The 25,304-nt window shown below is 43.6% G+C and overlaps 1 protein-coding gene and 1 pseudogene across 2 annotated transcripts in view; one reads left to right on the forward strand and one right to left on the reverse strand.

The window, feature by feature from the left end:
• LOC110532571 (actin-like protein 6A) overlaps positions 1–25,304 on the reverse strand; it is a 758,238-nt gene that overhangs the window by 314,264 nt on the left and 418,670 nt on the right. The gene's annotated exons all lie outside the window — the stretch shown is intronic.
• Positions 11,804–15,164, forward strand: LOC149985400 (uncharacterized; annotated as a pseudogene).

The raw sequence follows: 25,304 nt of genomic DNA on the forward strand, positions 1-25,304 counted from the left end.
TACAATGGAATGGTTCAAAAATAAACATATCCAGGTGTTAGAATGGCTAAGTCAAAGTCCAGACCTGAATCCAATCGAGAATCTGTGGAAAGAACTGAAAACTGCTGTTCACAAATGCTCTCCATCCAACCTCACTGAGCTCGAGCTGTTTTGCAAGGAGGAATGGGAAAAAATTTCTGTCTCTCGATGTGCAAAACTGATAGAGACATACCCCAAGCGACTTACAGCTGTAATCGCAGCAAAAGGTGGCGCTACAAAGTATTAACTTAAGGGGGCTGAATAATTTTGCACGCCCAATTTTTCAGTTTTTGATTTGTTAAAAAAGTTTGAAATATCCAATAAATGTCGTTCCACTTCATGATTGTGTCCCACTTGTTGTTGATTCTTCACAAAAAAATACAGTTTTATATCTTTATGTTTGAAGCCTGAAATGTGGCAAAAGGTCGCAAAGTTCAACGGGGCCGAATACTTTCGCAAGGCACTGTATATCCCCCCCCAAGCAGACACATCGATGGCTCTGAACGAACTTTATTTAACTCTTTGCAAACTGGAAACCATTAATCCGGAGGCTGCATTCATTGTAGCTGGGGATTTTAACAAGGCTAATCTGAAAACAAGACTCCCTAAATTTTATCAGCATATCGATTGCGCAACCAGGGGTGGAAAGACCTTGGACCATTGTTACTCTAACTTCCGCGACGCATATAAGGCCCTGCCCCGCCCCCCTTTCGGAAAAGCTGACCACGACTCCATTTTGTTGATCCCTGCCTACAGACAGAAACTAAAACAAGAGGCTTCCACGCTGAGGTCTGTCCAACGCTGGTCCGACCAAGCTGACTCCACACTCCAAGACTGCTTCCATCACATGGACTGGGATATGTTTCGTATTGCGTCAGATAACAATATTGACGAATACGCTGATTCGGTGTGCGAGTTCATTAGAACGTGCGTTGAAGATGTCGTTCCCATAGCAACGATTAAATCATTCCCTAACCAGAAACCGTGGATTGATGGCAGCATTCGCGTGAAACTGAAAGCGCGAACCACTGCTTTTAATCAGGGCAAGGTGTCTGGTAACATGACCGAATACAAACAGTGCAGCTATTCCCTCTGCAAGGCTATCAAACAAGCTAAGCGTCAGTACAGAGACAAAGTAGAATCTCAATTCAACGGCTCAGACACAAGAGGCATGTGGCAGGGTCTACAGTCAATCACGGACTGCAGGAAGAAATCCAGCCCAGTCACGGACCAGGATGTCTTGCTCCCAGGCAGACTAAATAACTTTTTTGCCCGCTTTGAGGACAATACAGTGCCTCTGACACGGCCTGCAACGAAAACATGCGGTCTCTCCTTCACTGCAGCCGAGGTGAGTAAGACATTTAAACGTGTTAACCCTCGCAAGGCTGCAGGCCCAGACGGCATCCCCAGCCGCGCCCTCAGAGCATGCGCAGACCAGCTGGCCGGTGTGTTTACGGACATATTCAATCAATCCCTATACCAGTCTGCTGTTCCCACATGCTTCAAGAGGGACACCATTGTTCCTGTTCCCAAGAAAGCTAAGGTAACTGAGCTAAACGACTACCGCCCCATAGCACTCACTTCCATCATCATGAAGTGCTTTGAGAGACTAGTCAAGGACCATATCACCTCCACCCTACCTGACACCCTAGAACCACTCCAATTTGCTTACCGCCCAAATAGGTCCACAGACGATGCAATCTCAACCACACTGCACACTGCCCTAACCCATCTGGACAAGAGGAATACCTATGTGAGAATGCTGTTCATCGACTACAGCTCGGCATTCAACACCATAGTACCCTCCAAGCTCGTCATCAAGCTCGAGACCCTGGGTCTCGACCCCGCCCTGTGCAACTGGGTACTAGACTTCCTGACGGGCCGCCCCCAGGTGGTGAGGGTAGGCAACAACATCTCCTCCCCGCTGATCCTCAACACTGGGGCCCCACAAGGGTGCGTTCTGAGCCCTCTCCTGTACTCCCTGTTCACCCACGACTGCGTGGCCACGCACGCCTCCAACTCAATCATCAAGTTTGCGGACGACACAACAGTGGTAGGCTTGATTACCAACAACGACGAGACGGCCTACAGGGAGGAGGTGAGGGCCCTCGGAGTGTGGTGTCAGGAAAATAACCTCACACTCAACATCAACAAAACTAAGGAGATGATTGTGGACTTCAGGAAACAGCAGATGGAACACCCCCCTATCCACAGTAGTGGAGAGGGTAGCAAGTTTTAAGTTCCTTGGCATACACATCACAGACAAACTGAATTGGTCCACTCACACAGACAGCATCGTGAAGAAGGCGCAGCAGCGCCTCTTCAACCTCAGGAGGCTGAAGAAATTTGGTTTGTCACCAAAAGCACTCACAAACTTCTGCAGATGCACAATCGAGAGCATCCTGGCGGGCTGTATCACCGCCTGGTACGGCAACTGCTCCGCCCAAAACCGTAAGGCTCTCCAGAGGGTAGTGAGGTCTGCACAACGCATCACCGGGGGCAAACTACCTGCCCTCCAGGACACCTACACCACCCGATGTTACAGGAAGGCCATAAAGATCATCAAGGACATCAACCACCCGAGCCACTGCCTGTTCACCCCGCTATCATTCAGAAGGCGAGGTCAGTACAGGTGCATCAAAGCTGGGACCGAGAGACTGAAAAACAGATTCTACCTCACAAGGCCATCAGACTGTTAAACAGCCACCACTAACATTGAGTGGCTGCTGCCAACACACTGACACTGACTCAACTCCAGCCACTTTAATAATGGGAATTGATGGGAAATGATGTAAATATATCACTAGCCACTTTAAACAATGCTACCTTATATAATGTTACTTACCCTACATTATTAATCTCATATGCATACGTATATACTGTACTCTATATCATCGACTGCATCCTTATATAATACATGTATCACTAGCCACTTTAACTATGCCACTTTGTTTACATACTCATCTCATATGTATATACTGTACTCGATACCATCTACTGTATCTTGCCTATGCTGCTCTGTACCATCACTCATTCATATATCCTTATGTACATATTCTTTATCCCCTTACACTGTGTATAAGACAGTAGTTTTGGAATTGTTAGTTAGATTACTTGTTGGTTATTACTGCATTGTCGGAACTAGAAGCACAAGCATTTCGCTACACTCGCATTAACATCTGCTAACCATGTGTATGTGACAAATAAAATTTGATTTGATTTGATTTAGTTGAAGAGGTTTATCCTGGGATGCCAGGGCGTGGAGCGGGCAGGATACATGAGATGGGCAGTTGATGGGGGTCAAACGTCGAGAGGCTGTGGACATCACCCTGTTACTCGCCTTGGCCTCACTCCTCCTGGGCTTGGAGGACATCTTGGGGAGGGTGAAGCCGTCCACCAGGACCGTGTCGCCCACCCTGGTCCTGAACGGAGCCCTGTTGAGGCCCATGCAGTGCCTGGATGCTGCCCAGCCTCACCCAGCCCTTTATCTGGAGGTATGTCCGCATGGGCAGGGCCATACCTGGGAGGACCACCACAGAGCACAACTTGGTGGCCAGGTGACTCACACACTCCCTGTGGCTGTACTGAAGGGCGATCCTCAGGGGGACACGACCCTGGGGATCCCGACAGGCAAGGGTCAGAACGCTGCTGGCGATAAAGAGTTTGAGGATGGTGAGCTGGCCGCGCTCGATGGAGGCGACAGCGGGACACTTGGCGACGTCGGGGTGGGCCGTCTGGTGGCACCACTCACGGTAAGGGTGAACCCCCACCGGCTCAATGACACGCACCCCCCTCTCCAGCAGCCAGCCGGCCAGGTCCAGGTGGCCCTGAGAAGCAGCGATGTAGAGTGCCACCCGGAGCTGGAACCTGGAATAATACAGAATCAATGTATTTATAACACGTTTCAAGTTTTTTTTTGGCAAGTTCACAAGATACAGTGGGTTATAAAACAGTACAGTAAAATGCTTACTAGCAAGCTCTTTCCCACAATGCAGTATTAAAGATCAGGGTAAGAGAAAAAACATATGAAGGAAAAAAACACGAGAATATAAGCTATATACAGGGTCAGTACTATCATTGTAAGCTATATACAGGGTCAGTACTATCATTGTAAGCTATATACAGGGTCAGTACTATCATTGTAAGCTATATACAGGGTCAGTACTATCATTGTAAGCTATATACAATGTCAGTACTATCATTGTAAGCTATATACAGGGTCAGTACCATTATTGTAAGCTATATACAGGGTCAGTACTTTCATTGTAAGCTATATACAGGGTCAGTACCATCATTGTAAGCTATATAAAGGTTCAGTACAATCACTGTTGATAGTAAGTCTATCATACAGTTCAGTGTGTAGATGTGTATTCTGACCTCATCACAGGTCTCTCCCTAGACAGGTGTCGTTGGACGGTCAGTCTGTGTCCCAGGAAGCAGCCTCTGAGGAACTCTGCCCACCCATCCCAGGTGTCCAACCGTAGAGTAGCCCCTGGGAGACAGAGACACATGCAGGTTGTCCTCCTGGTTGCCATGAACCAAGAATGTGTTCCATACAGACCATTTGTCTCTGTGTTACATCCATAAGGTGTTGAGCCAGAGGACCATTGATCTACTGCACAAGGAAGGCCATACCCAGGTCAATGGCGTAGTCGTGCAGCCGGTTGCAATCGTAGAGTTGCAGGCCGGTGGGAGAGCTCAGTCTGAAGGAGCTGACGGGAAGCACACACTGCTGGGACACCAGGGTCATGAGCCTGGCCACAGACGCACTCAGGAGAAACACAGTGCCCAAGACTGAGAGGGTCTCCCCCGTCACGGCACTGAACACACGCACCACCGGCTCCCGCTGAAGTATAAGACCATGGATAAACAGTAAATTCACTTGTTTTACATAAATACCTACGTTGTGTTTATACACCGAGTAAACAAAACATTATGAACACCTGTTCTTTCCATGACAAAGACTGACCAGGTGAATCCAGGTGAAAGCTATGATCCCTTAATGATGTCACTTGTTAAATCCACTTCAGTGTAGATGAAGGGGAGCAGACCGGTTAAAGAATGATTTTTAAGCCTTGTGACAATTGAGGAATAGATTGTGTATGTGTGCCATTCAGAGGGTGAATGGGCAAGACAAAATATTTAAGTGCCTTTGAACGGGGTAGTAGGTGCCAGGTGCACCGGTTTGTGTCAAGAACTGCAATGCTGCTGGGGTTTTTCACACTCAACAGTTTCCTGTGTGTATCATGAATGGTCCACCACCCAAAGAACATCCAGCCAACTTGGCACAACTGTTGGAAGCATTGGAGTCAACATGGGCCAGCATCCCTGGGGAACGCTTTCAAACACCTTGTAGAGTCCATGCCCCAACGAATTGAGGCTGTTCTGATGGCAAAAGGCGGGGTGCAACTCAATATTAGGAAGGTGTTTCTAATGTTTGGTACACTCAGTATATATAAGTTAGGAGTCATATAATTACAGGGGTAAGATGAAGTGGCTCCTTTGCACTGATCTCAGGTCTGGTTTGTGTTTTTACTGCTAATGGTAAAGGTTAGGATTTGGTGAGAGTATGCTGATCCTAGATCTGTGCCCAAGGGCAATTTCTATCCAGAGACAAATCAAAGGTCCATGCTATTTAAATGTATAATCTACCACCATCTCGTGGCTCAAACTTGTAACAACATTTTCTAATTCATGTGCTGTACTGAGTTATCACCGGATTTAAAAAAAAAACTCATGCAAGCTATCTTTTCACTAGCATGCGATGCCATATATTTGACGCAGGTTTTTATTATTCAACAAGGATAGTCATTGACCCGGACAAAATATAATTGTATGAGCTATGCCTCTGTGTCCCGGCGTTGTTGCACCCCTCTACTATCTGGCTTGGTGGGGCGATCTCGTTCTGCATGCCTGCTTCACTTATATTCAAAGTGTCGTCATGCATTTGTGCATGCACGCTGTTAACGGTCATACCCGTCTTGCTAATTTAGCTAGCTCATCAACCAGTATTTTATTCGCCTTTTCTGCACGATAGCACTTATTAAAGCCTTGAAACTCATGGGGACCTCACTGTTACCACGGGTCATCGAGCTAGCCCTTATTTGGCAGCAGGGTTGCATCGGTTTCCACTGGATTTGACAGCTTGTTATGCTGGCTAGCTAGGTAGCTAATTCGCTAATGCAAACTATTTATCATGTAGCAGCCTATGCTGACTAGCGTCGCTAGCAACTAGCTAACATAGATAAAGCTTAGTCGTGGGTCCACAAAATCAAACAAATGGTACTGAATTGATGACAAAATCATGTTTCGAAATTGTAGTAGCTATTTATGTTGTTGTTGTTGTTTAATGACATTGCGAATATCATATTTTTTGTCATTTAACTACCGGTATGTATCTAATCTGGTTTCGGCATGAGAAAAGTATTAATCGCAAATTCCAGCACTAACGGATTTCCCGGGAAACAGAAATAAGACACCCGGTCACGAATGCGGAGCCACGCCCTAAAATAACATGGCGTTTAAAAACGTTTTTTTTTTAAAACATGTTTTTTTTTTTTTTTAATTAATAACAAATCAATACATAAAGCACATGAGGGAACACAAGCATACATAGATTACAAACAATAGACAATCGAGCTAGGGGGTACAATATCACATTACAATTACACAAGGACCTTAAGGGACATGCATGTACTTACAATTCTAACAGCTGTTTTGTTAGTAGAGCATTTAACCGTCTTAAAATACAGTTCAATTTCTTTTTGTAGGGTAGTTTTCTTACATGCATACAATGCCAAAAAAGATGCACAACTGTTTCTGGGTGGTCATTACAAAAGGAGCAATTTGAGTTGATGTTTTCCTTAAACTTCTTCATATAGTGGTTGGCAGGATAATATTTATGAATCATTTTAAAGGAAACTTCCTAAATTTTGTTAACAAGTGTGTGGCAACATCCAAACTTTTTTCCAACAGATATTATCAATAAATCCATTCCAATAAGGCATGACATAAGGTATAGATAGATACAACATCCTGCTGAAACAAGGATCGTATCGCTCTGTTGTTGAATGGATCAAAAGAGAAACAAATCTTTCCTACTGATGAGTCAACAGGGTCAATAGAAGGTAGGCTCTGAGGGTCAGGTCTTTCCTACTGATGAGTCAACAGGGTCAATAGAAGGTAGGCTCTGAGGGTCAGGTCTTGACATGTTCCTGAATAACAGAGCAACACCAGAGGGAATGGCATCTAAAACAATTGCAAAATCTTTAGGTGTTACAGGGACCTTGTAAAGTAATAAGAATTCTTTATAACTGAGTAAAATACCCTCTGCATTTACCAGTTGGCTCACCAATAGGATATTATTTCGGAACCAATATTCTAAAAACAGAGAAGTATTTTTATACAATATATCCCGATTATTCCATATATAATATCTGTGTGGAGAAAAATGGTGTTTATAAATTAAGGACCATGACAAGAAAACCTGCCGATGAAAAGCAGAAAGTTTCACTGGAACTTTGTCAATATTATCATTGCAAAACAACATGAAGTTAAGGCCACCAAAAGTAGAGAAGACATGATGAGGAATAAAATTCCAGATAGAAGTGGGTCTTCTTAGGAATTGTTTTATCCAATTGATCTTAAAAGTATTATTTAAAGTAGTAAAGTCCAGAAAATTCAGTCCACCATTCTCATAAGTGTTCATTACAACAGTTTTCCTAATGTAATGGGTACGGTTCCTCCAAAGAAAGTTCAAAAGCATCTGGTCTATCTCCTTGCTTATTTTACGGTCAAGATATAAAGATAGAGCACCATATGCTAGTCTAGAGATACCTTCAGCCTTGGTTATTAGGACTCTACCTTTTAAAGATAAGTCCCTCTGTAGCCATTGATTTAGTTTCTTCTGGGTTTTTTTAATAAGAGGATTCAAATTTAGTAAGCCTCTAGACTTCTGATCCTTTGTAATGGTTATGCCTAAATATGTAAGTTCTTCTTTTACTGGAATACCATAATATGAAGGTGTCACACAATCTTTGACAGCTATGAGTTCACGTTTATTAATGTTAAGATATAGACCAGACACTTTGGAAAAGGATTGTATCACATTGATCGATATGGGAATTTGGTTAGCGTCTTTCAGAAAAAGTGTAGTGTCGTCAGCCAGCTGGCTTATAATAATTTCTTTACCAGCTATGGAAATACCTTGTACAGGACTATTATTTAAAGAATTTGCAAGAAGTTGGGTGATTAATAAAAACAGGTACGGAGAGATAGGACAACCTTGCCTAATTCCTCTCTTTAACTCAAATCTAGGTGAGGTGCCATATTTCAATTTGATAGAGCTGTTACCATTTGCATAGAGAGTCTTAATAACCTTACAGAAAAAAATCCCCAAAGCCAAGTCTCGTTTGTGACACATTCATGCGTTCCAATTTTGTCATAATTGTCTGTAGGTTCTAAATTGCTTATGAGCTTGGCTTCCCTTCAGAAAGTAGCTGATTCTTCTACTCTACAGCTGTATTTTCCTACAGTTACTAATAATACTAGCAACAAAACAGATTTCATTCCTTAAAATGATATTGCCAGATGGAAGAAAATAATAAGGTAGGCCTAAACTGTAATAAGATATACCTTAAAGACTGCTTGTGTTTAATCCTGAATCCAGTTGCCCCTCTTGTACTGGGATAAAATAATAGGCAAGCCATGAACCTTATGGAGGAGTACATGTGTTTTGTAGACACACCTGGGTTCTAGACTGGCTGAGGTAAACATTTTAGGAAAGCCTGGGTTTTTAATATCGAAGTCATTCTAAGGGGTAGGTTTGACAAAGCAAATGAGTGAGTGAGTCTTTGACATGAAGACAGTGGTTAGATTCTGCCATTGGGACTGCTCTGATGTTTCCATTCTCTCCTGGTTATGACCATAGAGCCTTGTCCCAGTCTCTAGACCTGCCTGTCTGTGTGATGGATGACCACCTGACCTCTGAAGCTGTCAATGAGATGGTAAGTTGACCTTGTCATTTCATTTTACAACATGAATCCAATAAAATGTTATAGTGATGCTATCATTGGCAATGTTGACGTACCACAACCATCTCTGTTGTGTTTCAGTTGTTTAATTAAATTTGTCCAACATTGCCAATGCTCCTCCACTCTTTAACAGTTAATAGTTATTTCAGTATGATATTTGTTGTATATTAAGTTTGATTATTTGCAATATAATTACATTTCTACCAGGAGCAGAGCAATTCTACCAGGAGCAGAGCAACCTCACTGATGGAAACCACAGAAGATCTGACACTTATGGACTTCCTTCAAAACCTAACTGAGAAGTATGTTCTGTTTTCTTTGGTACTATCACACCTTCAAGGAAATAGGATCAAATTAGAAACTGATCAATCGGAAAAAAATGTTCAGTGCTAGAAAAGTTGTCACATTGCAATTTTGCAAAAACAACTGACACAAAGCAAGTATAACTTCACGATCAGGCAAATAATTAAATAAAAACAATTCTGCCACGCATCCTGATATGACAACATTTATAACAATATTGTTTTCAGGCAATGGAGGGGGATTCGTGAGGGCATGTTTGACCCGGTAAGATCATGTTACTGACAATTTAATTAGATTACCATGAAAACTCTGCCTAATGTTTAACTTTGTTCATAAGCTTTTGAAAGACGCACTATGCAACATTTTAAAACACTTCTTCTGTTTCTGGAATACAGCTGACAAAACAACAGCTTGCCGGCTTGTGTCTGAGGATTGTCCAGTTTTTATCGGACAAGCTGATGCAGATCATCATCCCAGGTCTTTACGAACTACTGGGCATCCAAGATGCTGCCTCCTCTCCATTGTCACAGAGATCTCTCACAGCGTCACTCACCAGTCTGTTAGACGATAAGACTAACACCAAGTCCCGCGTGAGATTTACTGAGGCTGGTGTACCTAAGAGGCCAGGCAGTCGAAAGTCTTACAATAGCTTTTGCATCCCGACTCCCTACCCTTCCTCCAACTGTATGGAGCAGGAAGAGGAAGAAGAACAGGAATCACAACTTAAGTTCAAGGAGATTTACCTGACTAAGGGCAGTCTGGGCAGTGGAAGCTACCTGCCCAAGGGGGCCATGAGGTATGTTCTTAAAGGGAAATTTAACAACTTCATATTCATCTCCAGCATCACCATATGTGAAAATTACACATTTCCATTCTTTGTAGTAAAAAAAATACAGAGGGACGTAACTGTTTCCAATAGTGCTGAGAAATTAGTGCTTTTTGAGGTTGGTTTGGTTTCGATTCAAATATTTAAAAAATAATCACGGTTTTGGATTTCAATACTTTTTTTAGACATTGAATGCACTATGGATTATGTGTGTTGAATGCTGTAACAACACATAATAAAACAATGAATAAAAGTCCCATGATGGTAGTGACTGTCCATTACTGTTTATGACTTATCAACCATCATTTACTTTCTCATATAAAATATTTATTTGATGACTTTATTATTTCATTCCAAGTCATCAACTCATCTCTATGGAGCTGCTGCTTATCCTGTCTGACAAAATCACTATTTTAGTAGTTCTTCTAAGTAAATAAGACCTACTTTTATGACCGCTGAACACCAACTGTCAATCACTTAGATCATGTATTTCCAGGTAGAGAATCCTCGCAACGCAACTGCTTTTTATCTCTCTCATGCATTCTCTCGTCTCTCCGTCTCAGTCAATGAGGTTTCCGTATCTGCTCCACACAGAGTGGACAAGCAAGTGGGCGTGCAATGGATTATGGGAATTAATTGCCGTATTTTCTGTGCTAAACTATGTAGAATATTGGCCTGTTGGAAACTACAACTCCCTACTACATTGCATAGTTCGTGCTTGATCTGATTTATCTCTACAGAAACTGAGCATCGAGCTCACAGAATAAAAAAATTAACTATATGGAATTCAAATAATTGAGCCAACGTCGGTCAATTAGTTGTTTAAAAAACGAAAAATTACAAAAATGTTGGTTAAATGCTCAGCTCTAGATTCTAATGACATCATCAGTGTGCATCGTGTGATTTTAACCAATTATGAGTAGGCATTGCCTACTAATTGGTTGATGATGTCATAGAAAACACTTATCTTCCTCTTTCTTTTTTACTACAAAACATAGAAATGCCCGTTTTTCCACATATGCTGATGTTGGGGTGGTGCTGGAGATGATGAATATGAAGTTGAAACATTTAGAAATTTCCCTTTAACATTTCTTCAAACTGCCTTGTATTTATGATTGTCCTTGAAGTTATTAGAAGTTACAGTATTTGAAGTTTATAGCAATTTGGATTTTTGTAGAGGATAGATATTGCCAGGATAGATAGATATCTACAGGCCAGTTTCAATACAAATGACTTATACAAAATACATTGTATTGGGCTTTAGAAATTAAGCAGTTAGGCTGACATCACACTAAGGTTTTTTCTCAGAGAAACAGCAGCGTTTTCCTCATTGTTTTCAATGGTGCAGATGTATTTGACACACTGAATGTGCATCACAGCCTTACATATTATTTGTTTGACTTTGATGATTTCTGCAGTTTTTTTCCCAAGGACTCTAACCTCTCTGTCTGATGTGCAGAAGAAAACAACCAACTCTGAGACGCTACAAGTCCTCTTAGGTGTCTCAGAGGACACCCTCGTCACCTGTGTGCAGGACAGCCTGCAAGGTTCTCTCTCCAAACTTGCATGCATGTCCAATTCTCCATCTGGAAGTGCAGGCTCTATGATGCTAACCCCTGCTGTAATGGCAGAGTTGGCTAAAGATGTCAAGTCGACCTTATCAGTGGTCGTTAAGAGTGCCTCCGCAAGTCAAACCTCTCTAGTGACACCGGTAAGGGGAGACTCACAGACCAAGGTGACTGAGAGCATGGTGAGAGAGCTGGCTGCTAAACTTGAAAAAGTTGACCAAGAGAGCAAGAGTCTAACAGGGCAAGTCATGACCACCATCTCTGACACAATGGTGGCTTTTGTTGACGAGAACCAACAGAATTTGCTGGAAGATCTGAAGGACAAGATCACGTTTTTGGCATCGCATGTTGGCTTCATTGAAGATCTTGATGCCCTGATAAGGAAATACGAGAGCAGCTACAATATTAGTGAATCTGGTTCCTCCTGCACGTCTAAGAGCATCCAAAAACTCTCCAGCCGGGAGTTTCAAACATCAGCAATACAAGCAGTGAGTGGAGTTCTTGCCAAAAAAAGTCAGTAGTTTGAGCTTTCCTAGTTCAGTCATTCAGTCTGAGTTAACAGGTGCTGTGTCAGGTCAAACATTGTCTGGCATTGTAAAGACAGAGTCAATTCACCCAGTGGGCTCAGCAGCGTCAGTAGTTGTTAAGACTTTCGTGTCAGATATGAAGTCCTTGGCTGAATCTGAAGAGAGTCCCCAACAGAAGAGTGCCTGGTCTGCTGCTGTTCACATTTACCACAGCGTCCAAAACAACTTGAAAGATTATTTCGACAAGCTTCAGCGATGTGCCTTAAAGAGCATTGTCACATCTGATGATAACATCACAAATGCTGAGTTTAAGGAGACAGTTCCACTTCCTTGCTTAGACATGAAATATAGGCCCAGTAAGAGTGAGCCTCAGTTGCCAGAGTCCACTGGTGCAGTTACTTTACAAAGAGGCCTAAGTGAGAGCTCAAAACTCCTTTGGGCACAAACTGAGTCAGAAGAAAGCAAGCTCCTTCTGACAACTTGCACCAAAGAAGTCCTCTCAGAGCTTCTGGTCTTGTACAACACTGAGATGTCAAAGGAGAACGCCCTGTACACTGTTGGAGAAAAAGGATCAGACTTCTCTATTGAGAGAGAGAAATTTGTAGAGGTTGTTCTGGCTCAGCTTGGGGATATCTCCCATTCCAGGTCCCCATCACCAATAGTATGTGAGTTCCCCTGTCAAATTGAGGACAGCAGAAGTAAGGCCACAGCTTCTTTGACCAGTCTGTTAGATTGTATTAGAAAACTCTCAAGTGAGGAATTTAAGAGAAATGCCACTCAAGCAGTGAGTGAGTTCCTAGTTAAAAAGTCCACCAGTAGCTTAACTAGTGCAAAGCCTGCTTATTCTGTAGCATCCAGGTCTTGTTCCATTCAAAACCAGTACACATGGTCAAAGGATATTTGTGCGGATTCTGCGGCCTTTGGCATCATTGAAACATTTGTGGAAGACCTGCAGAGCTCTGCGCAACCTGCAGAAGTAGAGGAGAGAGAACCTGACCTCCAGGAAAATGCACAAAAGCTACAGAGCAGGATCTGGTCTGCTACCACTAGTTTATATAACAATATTAAGAAGACATTAAAGGACTTCATCATTCACCAGCGGAGGTCAGACATGCTGAGCAGAATGACAGAGGACTCTGGACATCTTGGGACTAAGGAGTACCTTGGTTTGGCAAGCCAGGACTTGAGGCAAGCTAGTAAGAGTGTGCCTCACTTGCACAGTTTGAACCAGGAAGTGGCTCTACACAGGGGTGTCAGCGAGAGTTCAAAACTTCTCTGGACTGAAACAGACGAGGCTCTACTGACCAATAGTACCAAAGAGGTAATTTCAACAATCTTGACCTCATGCGAGGATCAGACATCAAATGCACCTTGCTTTTCCACTGTAGGAAAGAAAATATCTGATATGTCCCTTGAGGTCAACATGTTGGTAGGTGGTGTTCTGTCTTAGCTGAAGGACATCTCCTTGTCAAGGTCCCCAACACCATGTGAAGACATGTTTGAACGTCTCCAAGGTTCTCCTGAGCGAACATCTCCAGTAAGTCTAGATTGTAGCACGGCTGCCTCCAAAGGCATTGCATCTTCCCACAGTCTTTTAACAAAGAGCCTCCAAAAACTCTCTAGTCATGAGTTCCAAACCAAAGCTGAGAAAGGAGTGAGTGAGGTCCTCTCTAGATCATTTAACATTGTGGAGGAAGGTACAACAGATAAGTACCTCCAGTCTGTATCTACATCCACCACATCTACTGATATTATACAAACCATGGTGAAAGACCAGCAGGAGCTCACCCAGACCACCCAATCATCTGACATGGTATCTGGAACCTCCCTGCTCACCACTGGACAGGTTTCTGAGAAAAGAATCTGGTCTGTTGCTCGTAACATCTACTACAGTCTGCAAAGTAAGATTACAGAGTTTCTCAGAAAAGATCTTCAAAGATCAGACACAACACTTGGTTCAATCCAAATCTTTACATATCAAAGCAGTCCTGCATCACAAAGAGCAAGTCTCGGCCATCTTGAGGTCAACCAGAGCAGTGTTACACCTGGTGGAAACGATGCCTGTGTGGACATTCCGCACAAATTACTACCTAAAACCACTAAGCTCTCAGGATCCATGCTGGAGGATATTGACACGATCCGTTGTAGAAGTGCTGACAGCCAAAATACAAGAAATACCTCTTCTTCACGCTCCTCCATCTCTCTAACACCTACTTCAAAATTAAGGCAGTCGAAATGGCACTTTGCTTTACCCGGGACTCCCATCCCCACTGAGTTTCCTGCTCAGATTGACTTTCCCATTGTTAGAAACACAATCATTGAGGACTTCTTTCACACTGATGACTTACTTCCTGTAACCTTTGTGGACAAAGTCAGGCAAGCTGCTGGGGTGGTAGTGGACATTATGGTGGAAAGTGTTGAGAACACACAGGAAGATGGAAAAGTTGGTTCTCATCTTGACGACCTCCGATCTGCTGTTAGGAAATTGAGAAAAATCATTTCCACTTGGACCATCCACATTTTCAGTCATGAATTGGTGGATAAAGTGATAGCCCTTCAGGACAGCCACAGCACTCCACAGGTCTTAACATGGGCAGCAGCCAAAAGTGCTTCAGACTCCATTCTTTCAAGGCGGCTGAAATGATGAAATGAACAATGTGCCATATCCAAGGAGCTCTCCTCTCAGCTTCTCCAGATATTTGCTGAAGAGACAGTGAAGGGCTTCCTGAGACAGTGGTCAGATGAGTATGAAAATATAAACTTTGATGTTTCAGTCCAGAACGATCCAAATACTTCTACTTGCATGGTCATTCTTCAAATGATCACCAAAGCCACTGCTAAATGTTATTTTGAGTCCGCTACCAGCGTGGCCACTGTAACTGACAGTTAGACTTACAGGTTATGTCGTTGTCTTTCGTTTGAATTGTTTACGTGGCCGCAGTGCGGGGGAAATGATAATACAAGTGGAACTACGTAGCTAATACTGTTGTAACGGGGATCCTTATTGTAGCAACACACTTTTGGAGGGAAGGCAATCCTGCGCTGCGGTAGCTAAGTTTTCATGTCATCGGGTGTAGTTCATAAAGGTTGAAGAGTGTATGTTAGGATGAAGTGTGAATTCACGCCAGGAATAATAAGTGTGAAGTTTGATTTCCTCCCTTCTGTAATAAGCAGCCAATGAGGTATTTTTGTGTGTTTAATCTGAACCCGTTATAACGCCGGTTAAACTGTTATGTATGTAAGCACTTCAGAGTTATACCAAGCTAATAAGTCACTCGTAAGATAAGGTTGTAAGAGTGTGCTTAACTGTATTTTTCATTTACTTTATAGTTCTCACGGAAGGTGATAATTCTGACTAAAACTACAGAATAAAGCCGCCAGTTAAAATCAAGGAACGGTTGTGCTCGTGGTTACTGAAGGGAGCTACAGTGAGAACTCAATGCTCTTCACGAGCAAGAGAGAAAGAAGAATCTCATCCATCTGTAAAACGTCTACAAGATTCCCAAATCCTGGTAGACCCTGTCATCTGCCAGATAAGAGTTTTGCACCTACCGGCAAACTAAGAAGAAAATCTCCACATAAGGAAGCACCGTGAGGAAACATAAGGTCAAGACTAACAGGAAAGTCGGACACGCAAGTACATGTCAAGGTGTTTGAAGGTGGTCCTAGCCTTGTGAACAGCTAATAAGAGACTTTAAGATTACAATTCGTAAGGACTGGAGATAGTTGTCTATTTCATAAAGACTCTGGTATTATGCATTTGCTCTTTCTATCTTAATGTATCGTTGGTATGTGTATTACTGAAAAATATTATTTGATACTTACTAAAAATATATATATATAGTTACAAACATTAAGGGTCAGCGTACACCTATTAATTCTATTTTCACCTGTAAGTTAATAGTGTAATTGTTTGGTAAGGTGTTTGTTCAAGCCTTTGTTACAAGCATTATACATGTTTATACCACGTACTAAGGTTTAAATTACAGTTAGAGTATAAAATACCTGCTCACTTATCCAAACCTTAACTAGAATTGATTTGACTTGATTTAGAATGTCAGAAAGAGGTAGTTTCACTAAAGGTGATAGAGATGGGGTGGGTCAAGTTGAGCAGCTGCAGCAACACCTCGCAAACTTCGAGCCTTCATCAGAACAAACAGAACAGCAGGAAGAGGCCCAGACTGGTGTGGAGTCACTTCGGCCAGTGAATGATGATACAGAGGCTGCTAATGAGATAGCACAACAAGAGCCACGAAAAGGTGAGAGGGTCCGCAGGTTAACTGAAAAGGGCAGAGAATTGCGCGACGAAAGGTGGAGACAGCTCGAACATCGTTTCAGGGTCAGCTATGAGAAGTGGAAGGCTCTGGTAAAGGAAGCAAAACTGTCACTGACAGGCTGTTGCTCTGAAGACCTACTAGAAGACCTCTTAAACAAGATTAGCCATACCTCTGCAGAGCAAAAACCTTGTCTATGTAAATTTGCGTCAAATCGACATTCCCGACAACGATATACGACGCAGAGTTGATACTTGTGAAGCAGTTACAATGTCTATTATCAAGACTGTAAGGTGTCATTTAAAAGGCAGGGAAGAAGGTCAAAGTAACCAGATAGAGTTGCACTGGAAGGACAGCAATTCCTTGTGCATGTCCGAACTCTCACATAAGTCAAGTCTCAACTATCAGCCCTCAAGTGCTTCCTCCCAGTCTCAAAGCAACTCAAAGGTCAACTCCAGACGCTCAAGCGTGTCATCTGTCAAGAGACAAGAGGCTGCAGCGGAAGTTGCTGCTAACCAAGCAGCTTTAGAAGTAATGGTTAAGCAAGAACGCCAACTAGAAGAGCTTCAGAGACTCGAAGATGAAGATAAGAAGAGGACAGCGGAGCAAGAAGCTGAGGCTGTGAAACGCAGCTTAGAAGAAGCTAGGCTGCGAGTCAAGTTAGAGGTAGAAAATGCTGCCAGACGAAGGACGCTAGAAGACAAGCGTAGAGAGTTAGAGCGCCTAGAAGTGCTCAAGAAACGAAATGCTGCCAAGGCGCGAATGCAAGTGTATGAGCAAGATGAAAACTCAGAGGACGAGAAGAGAGAACTACTCTCTAACTGCAAATATGTGAAAGAAGTCATGCACAGAAGTGGCTCATTTCACAGTCTCTCACCACAACATGTTGTGACAAGCACACAGCAAGAAGATGGCACCAAGACCATGTTCAGGTTACTAGCGGAATCAATCAGTGAAAGCCGCCTCCCCATACCAGAACCAGTAACATTCAATGGAGAACCACTCTCGTTCACTGACTGGAAGGTCTCTTTTCAGAGTCTGATAGACAGGAAGAACATACCAGCAACTGAGAAGATATATTACTTGAGAAAATAATTTGGTGGGGCTGCCAAGAAAGCCATCGAAAGTTACTTTATGTTAGGAACAGAGTCAGCCTACTATGCTGCATGGACCATTCTTGAAGAAAGGTACGGAAACAAATTCCTCATCGCCAAGTCCTTCAGAGATAAGCTCAATGCATGGCCTAAGATAGGATCCAAGGACAGTCTTGAACTTAGAGACCTTGTAGACTTTCTTCGCAGCTGTGAGGCTGCTATGTCTCAGAATAAGGGCCTGGAGGTGCTTAATGACTGTAATGAAAACCAAAAGATCCTCGCTAAACTTCCAGATTGGCTAACTTCAAGATGGAATAGAAAGGTCATAGACATCTTAGAAGAAACTGAGATCTTTCCAAGCTTCAGTCAGTTTGTGAAGTTTCTCACGAGAGAAGCAAAGATCGCTTGCAATCCTGTGACATCCCTTCATGCTTTGAAACCAAGCGAAGATGGAAAACCTAAGACGCCAAGGATTCAAAGCCCCGGAGCAAGGGTATTAGCAACTAACTCTGATGAGAAAGATACTGTTACTAGTTGTGTCTTCTGTGAGAAGTCAGGTCACAGTCTCCACAAATGCTGGAAGTTCATGGACAAGCCCACCGCAGAGCGACAGAAGTTTGTTCAAGAGAATAAATTGTGCTTTGGCTGTTTAAGGCCTGGGCATCGCTCAAAAGATTGCGATAACAGGAACACCTGCGACACGTGTCAGAGGAGGCATCCATCCTGCCTGCACGAAGATCGTACTAAGGAAAGGTTAAGGGATAGGAAGATCCCACAAGATAAGGGGACAAGAGCGTCAAGTGAGGCCATATCTAACAGAGTCGTAAGGGACATTAACAACACTCACACCTCCACAATCATTACAGTATGGGTGTCAACCACAAGTGAGCCAGATCGTGAAGTTCTTGTGTATGCACTTCTTGACACCCAGAGCGACACCACTTTTATCCTTGAAGAGACAACAAAGGCTCTCAATACAAGGAAGGAGCCAGTCCAACTGAAACTCTGGCTTCAATGAATACCATTGTGCCCTGCCAGAAGCTGTCTGGTTTGAGCATGGTCTCATCTTGAACACATTGCAGAGGAGATTGCTCCTCAACAGAGCTGTGATGCCGGTCTCTTAATTGGCTACAACTGCTCCCAGGCTCTCCTTCCAAGAGAAATTGTGTCTGGTAAGGGAAATCAGCCTTTTGCTCAGAGAACAGATCTTGGCTGGAGCATAGTCGGCTATGGAAATCCATGTATCGACTATGGCGACCCTATTGGAGTGAGTCATCGGGTTATCGTTAGACAGGTGATGCCAAGCCTTCAATCTTCTTCCAACCTCACAAATCAAGTACACTATGTTTGTAGAACACGTGTAAGAGAAGTAATCACAACACTGGACATTATCAAGACGCTTGAATCTGACTTCAACGAGAGAGCTGCAGAAGAGGACCTCATATCTCAAGAGGATATCTGGTTCCTGAAGAAAATGAAAGAGGGCATCAGACGTAAGGACAATGGACATTATGAGATGCCGCTGCCGTTTAAGGAAGAAAGACCCAATCTGCCGAACAATAAAACATGTGCAGTTCACCGACTCAGGTGCCTGGAAAGGAGGCTAAGGAGAGACAAGCAGTACTACAAGGACTAAACAGCATTCATGGAAGAGACTATAGCTTGTGGATATGCTGAGAAGGTCTCTAAAGAGGAAATTAACAAGCACCCAGCATGGTACATCCCGCACCATGGGGTTTATCACCCACAAAAGCCTGGGAAGATAGTCTTTGACTGCTCAGCTAAGATTAGAGAGACGTCCTTGAATAATCATCTCCTTACCGGTCCAGAGTTGACAAACACATTGCTGGGCGTCCTTTGTCGTTTTCGTATGGGTCCAGTTGCAATCATGTGTGACGTAGAGCGCATGTTCCACCAGTTTCATGTGAAAGCAGAAGACCAAGATTATCTACGGTTCCTTTGGTGGGAGAACGGAGATCTAGAGTCTCAACCCTCAGTGTATCGTATGAAGGTCCACTTGTTCGGCGCAGCTTCATCTCTTGGTTGCGCCAACTATGGTCTCAAACATCTTGCTGCCGAAGGACGAGGAAGCTTCAGCGAGAAGTCTATCCAGTTCATAGAAAGGAACTTTTATGTTGATGATGGGTTGACGAGCGTATCGTCTGAAGCTGAAGCGGCCCAGCTGGTGAAAGAAGCAAGAGAGCTTTGCAGTATCGGCAAACTTCGGTTGCACAAGTTTATCTCTAACAGCAAGGAAGTTATAGCCACAATTCCCAAGGAAGAACGTGCCAAGGGTGCCAAAGACCTGGATATGGCACTGGGTGAACCACACATAGAGAGAGCGCTTGGTGTACTATGGTGTGTCGCATCAGACGAGTTCCAGTTTAGAGTAGTTGTCAAGGAACGCCCACTCACAAAAAGAGGAGTGTTGTCTACAGTAGCCTCTGTATATGATCCGCTTGGGTTTGTGGCACCCTTTGTCCTGGCGGGGAAGCAGATCTTGCAGCGGATGTGTCGTGACAAAATCGACTGGGATGACCCCCTTCCAGATGACCTACGTTCCCAGTGGGAATTCTGGCTCCAAGGTCTACAAAACTTGTCTGAAGTAAGGATCCAACAAAGCTACTTGCCATCAAGTTTCAAGGAGGTGCAGAGTTATGAGCTCCATCACTTCTCCGACGCTAGTCCCTCAGGTTATGGAGAGTGCTCATACCTCAGAACAATCAGCACCGCAGGAGAAGTTCATTGCTCCCTAGTTATGGGGAAGTCGAGAGTTTAGGTTACGACCATACCACGACTGGAACTTTCAGCAGCGGTGGTAGCTGTTCGAACAAGTGACATGCTCAAAAAGGAGCTAGAGATACAAGGTCTACAGGAATACTTCTGGACAGACTCAAAGGTAGTTCTTGGCTACATCAACAATGAAGCCAGAAGATTCCACGTCTTTGTAGCTAACCGTATTCAACGCATTAAGCAAAGCACAGATCCCGAACAATGGAGATATGTGACCTCTGAAGAGAATCCTGCGGATCATGCTTCCAGAGGTCTCACATCAGAACAGCTCATGGCTTCCAACTGGTTCACAGGTCCAGACTTTCTTTGGCATGAAGAACTTCCCAAAGGACAAGTCAAGGGGGAAGAGTTCTTAGACAATGATCCAGAGCTGAAATCTCTGGTCCATGATACCCAAGCAAAGGAAGAAAGATCATTACTAGATCACCTTCATAAGTTCTCAGACTGGGCAAGAGTGGTAAAAGCTATTGCCAGGCTCAAACGACGTGTCAAGGAAGCCATAGGCTTAAAATTGAGGTCCAGTAAAGCTACAAGCATAGAAGAAAGGAGAGAGGCAGAGCTCACCATTATAAAGATGGTTCAAGAAGCAGCCTTCTCCCATGAGATACACAACCTTAGGCACCAGAAAGACATCAAGAACAAAGATAAAGCAAGCAAGTTGCATAAATTGAGTCCATTTCTGGATGAGCAAGGTATCCTCAGGGTGGGAGGTCGCTTGGCTCATGCAACTCTTCATTCCCATGTGAAGCATCCCGCAATCCTGCCAAGAGATAGCCACTTGTCAGTGCTGCTCGTCAAGCACTATCATGAAAGAGTACGACACCAAGGATGTGGAATGACAATCAATGAGCTGCGATCCAACGGTATATGGATCCTAGGATGCAGCAATGCAGTTTCCTCTCACATCTACAAATGTGTGAAATGCAGGAAATTCAGAAGATGTACAGAAGGGCAAAGGATGGCAGATCTTCCGAAGGAACGCATGGAGACCGCGCCTCCCTTCACATACTGCGGGATGGACTGCTTTGGACCCTTCTATGCCAAGGACGGAAGAAGAGAGTTAAAGCGTTATGGGCTCCTACTCACTTGCATGGGCTCCCGAGCAGTTCACATTGAAATGCTTGACGACTTAACCACCAACGCTTTAATCAATTCCCTGCGTTCATTCATTGCCATACGTGGTAATGTTTGTCAAATCAGATGTGATCAAGGCAGCAACTTCATTGGCGCAAGACGCGAGTTTGTGGACGCCCTGAAAGAAATGGATCAAACACGACTGAAGGAACTTGGATGCGAGTTTATCATGAACACCCCGTCTTCAAGTCACATGGGTGGTGTTTGGGAAAGGCAAATCCCCACGATACGAAGTGTCTTAACATCCACTCTTGATCAGTCAGACGGACGACTCGACACCGCTTCTCTGCATACCTTTCTCTATGAAATAAATAGTAGGCCCCTAACTACGGAATATCTGAATGATCCATTAGGTCCAGAACCTCTCACGCCAAATCACATCTTAACAATGAAGTCCACAGTTATCTTACCGCCACCTGGACAGTTCATCAAGGAAGATCTTTATCTCCGCAAGAGATGGCGCAGAGTACAATTCTTAGCCAATGAATTCTGGACAAGGTGGAAGAAAGAGTACCTCCTAAACCTCCAACACAGACAGAAATGGAGTAAAGACAGAAGAAACGCAAGGATTAATGACATTGTCATCTTGCAAGATGATACTGCACTACGCAACCAGTGGAAATTGGCAAAGGTTACAGAAGTGTACCCGGGACAGGATGGCTGGGTGAGAAGATTCAAGTTACTGATCAGCGACTCAACCCTAGATGAGAGGTAAACGCATCACCAAAACCCACCTATCTGGAGAGGCCCATCTATAAGACAGTCACCCTCCTGGAAGCCGATCAAGAAACCTGCAGACCCCTTTCACAGAAATCACCGGTGATTGGTGGGAGTGTAACTGACAGTTAGACTTACAGGTTATGTCGTTGTCTTTCGTTTGAATTGTTTACGTGTCCGCTGTGCGGGGGAAAATTATAATACAAGCGGAACTACGTAGCTAATACTGTTGTAACGGGGATCCTTATTGTAGCAACACACTTTTGGAGGGAAGGCAATCCCCTAGCTAAGTTTTCATTTCATAAAGGTTGAAGAGTGTATGTTAGGATGAAGTGTGAATTCACACCAGGAATAATAAGTGTGAAGTTTGTTTTTCCTCCCTTCTGTAATAAGCAGCCAATGAGGTATTTTTTCCTTTATTCATGTGTTTAATCTGAACCCTTTATAACGCCGGTTAAAGTGTTATGTATGTAAGCACTTCAGAGTTATACCAAGCTAATAAGTCACTCGTAAGATAAGGTTGTAAGAGTGTGCTTAACTGTATTTTTTATTTACTTTATAGTTCTCACGGAAGGTGATAATTCTGACTAAAACTACAGAATAAAGCCGCCAGTTAAAATCAAGGAACGGTTGTGCTCGTGGTTACTGAAGGGAGCTACAGCCACCAGTGACATTGTAGAAGGCGTGTTTGATTTGGAAAGGGATACCATCAGCAGTACTGGAGAGCAGGTCCTCACCTTCAATACAAAGGTATAGTACACATACATCTTTCATGAATAACACTGCTGTTGACCTTTTATGAGATATATGATTCTTTGTGTCATGGCATTGCACTGCTTCTTTGCAATTGATATGCTGTACTTTAAGATATCGATATTTTCCGTTTGTTTACATGTGCCTTTTCCCACCAACCAGGGTTCCAAGAAAGTTAGTAAGAACCTCTGTCCTCAAGAGTCTCTGGAGTACCAGCCTCAGAACATTTCCCCTACTGTGTACTTTACAGGTAAGCCCTGCTGCTGTTTAGGCTGCTGCTCAGTCAAGACTGAGACATTATCCCTTTACCATTCCACTAATTCATTTGGAAAGACATTGTACTCCTCTGAGTTGTTACCTATGACATACTGTACTGTGGGCTGGGTGGTAGCCTAGTGGGTTAAGAGGTTGGGCCAGTAACCGATAGGTTGCTGGTTCAGAATCCCTGAGTTCACGAGGCAAAATCTGTCAATGTGCTCTTGAGCAAGGCACTTAATCCTAATTGCTCCTTGTAAGTCTCTCTGGATAAGAGTGTCTGATAAATGAGTAAAAGTTTAAATTGATGGCATGCTGGATGGTCTTTCGTTGCAGAGACGATGACAACATCTCATGGCTCCTTTTCTCCAGAGGGAATTTATGATATCGCATCGTCCTTCCCACTTGAAGAGAAGAGTCGCAAACCCTCCCTTTTCACCAGATTGTCTAGATCCATCACGAAAGGCTTTCTCAGCCCATTCAAATCTTCAAGGAAAACCAAATCATTTAATTAAATTCCTCATAACAACGAGAGCATTCATTTGTTCAGATGAAAATCTAATCGTATTGGTCACATACACCGAAAACAACTGTGAGATGCTTTATTACGAGCCCATTCCCAACAATGCAGAGTTAAAAAGTAAGAAAATATTTTCTAAATAGTAACACAATAACAATAACAAGGCTATATACAAGGAGTACCAGTACCGAGTCAATGTGCATGGGTGCGAGGTAGTCGAGGTAATACAGTATGTACATGTAGGTAAGGGTAAAAGTGACTAGGCAATCAGGATAGATAATAAACACAGTAGCAGCAGCTAGTGTGAAAGTCGGTCAGTGAATGTGTGGGTAGAGTGTAGTGAATGTGCATCGAGCCAATTCAAGAGAGTCAGTGGAAAACAATTAGAAAAATACATCAATAACCAAGGGGGTCAATGCAAATAGTGCAGGTGGCCATTTAATTAACGTTCAGCAGTCTGATGGCTTGGGGGTAGAAGCTGTTCAGCAGTCTAATGACTTGGGGGTAAAAGCTGTTCAGCAGTCTAATGACTTGGGGGTAGAAGCTGTTCAGCAGTCTAATGACTTGGGGGTAGAAGCTGTTCAGCAGTCTAATGACTTGGGGGTAGAAGCTGTTCAGCAGTCTAATGACTTGGGGGTAGAAGCTGTTCAGCAGTCTAATGACTTGGGGGTAGAAGCTGTTCAGCAGTCTAATGACTTGGGGGTAGAAGCTGTTCAGCAGTCTAATGACTTGGGGGTAGAAGCTGTTCAGCAGTCTAATGACTTGGGGGTAGAAGCTGTTCAGCAGTCTAATGACTTGGGGGTAGAAGCTGTTCAGCAGTCTAATGACTTGGGGGTAGAAGCTGTTCAGCAGTCTTATGGCTTGGGGGTAGAAGAAGTTCAGCAGTCTAATGACTTGGGTGTAGAAGCTGTTCAGCAGTCTAATGACTTGGGGGTAGAAGCTGTTCAGCAGTCTTATGGCTTGGGGGTAGAAGAAGTTCAGCAGTCTAATGACTTGGGTGTAGAAGCTGTTCAGCAGTCTAATGACTTGGGGGTAGAAGCTGTTCAGCAGTCTAATGACTTGGGGGTAGAAGCTGTTCAGCAGTCTAATGACTTGGGTGTAGAAGCTGTTCAGCAGTCTAATGACTTGGGGGTAGAAGAAGTTCAGCAGTCTAATGACTTGGGTGTAGAAGCTGTTCAGCAGTCTAATGGCTTGGGGGTAGAAGCTGTTCAGCAGTCTAATGGCTTGGGGGTAGAAGCTGTTCAGCAGTCTAATGACTTGGGTGTAGAAGCTGTTCAGCAGTCTAATGGCTTGGGGGTGGAAGCTGTTCAGCAGTCTAATGACCAGGATCCTGGTGTCTACCCAATGTGCTGAGCACTCCTCTTGGACAGAGTCCGCGCTACATTCAGCTGCTACAACCATGGTCTCTGTGTGAAGGCACTGTTAGAGAGTCAATCAACCAGAACAAGGTTAGGAGACCAAATCTGTGTCCTAGCATTGTGAAATACTGT

Source organism: Oncorhynchus mykiss, chromosome 1 (genome assembly GCF_057628025.1).
Source record: "Oncorhynchus mykiss isolate SJ-2025 chromosome 1, ASM5762802v1, whole genome shotgun sequence".
Classification (NCBI taxonomy): Eukaryota; Metazoa; Chordata; class Actinopteri; order Salmoniformes; family Salmonidae; genus Oncorhynchus; species Oncorhynchus mykiss.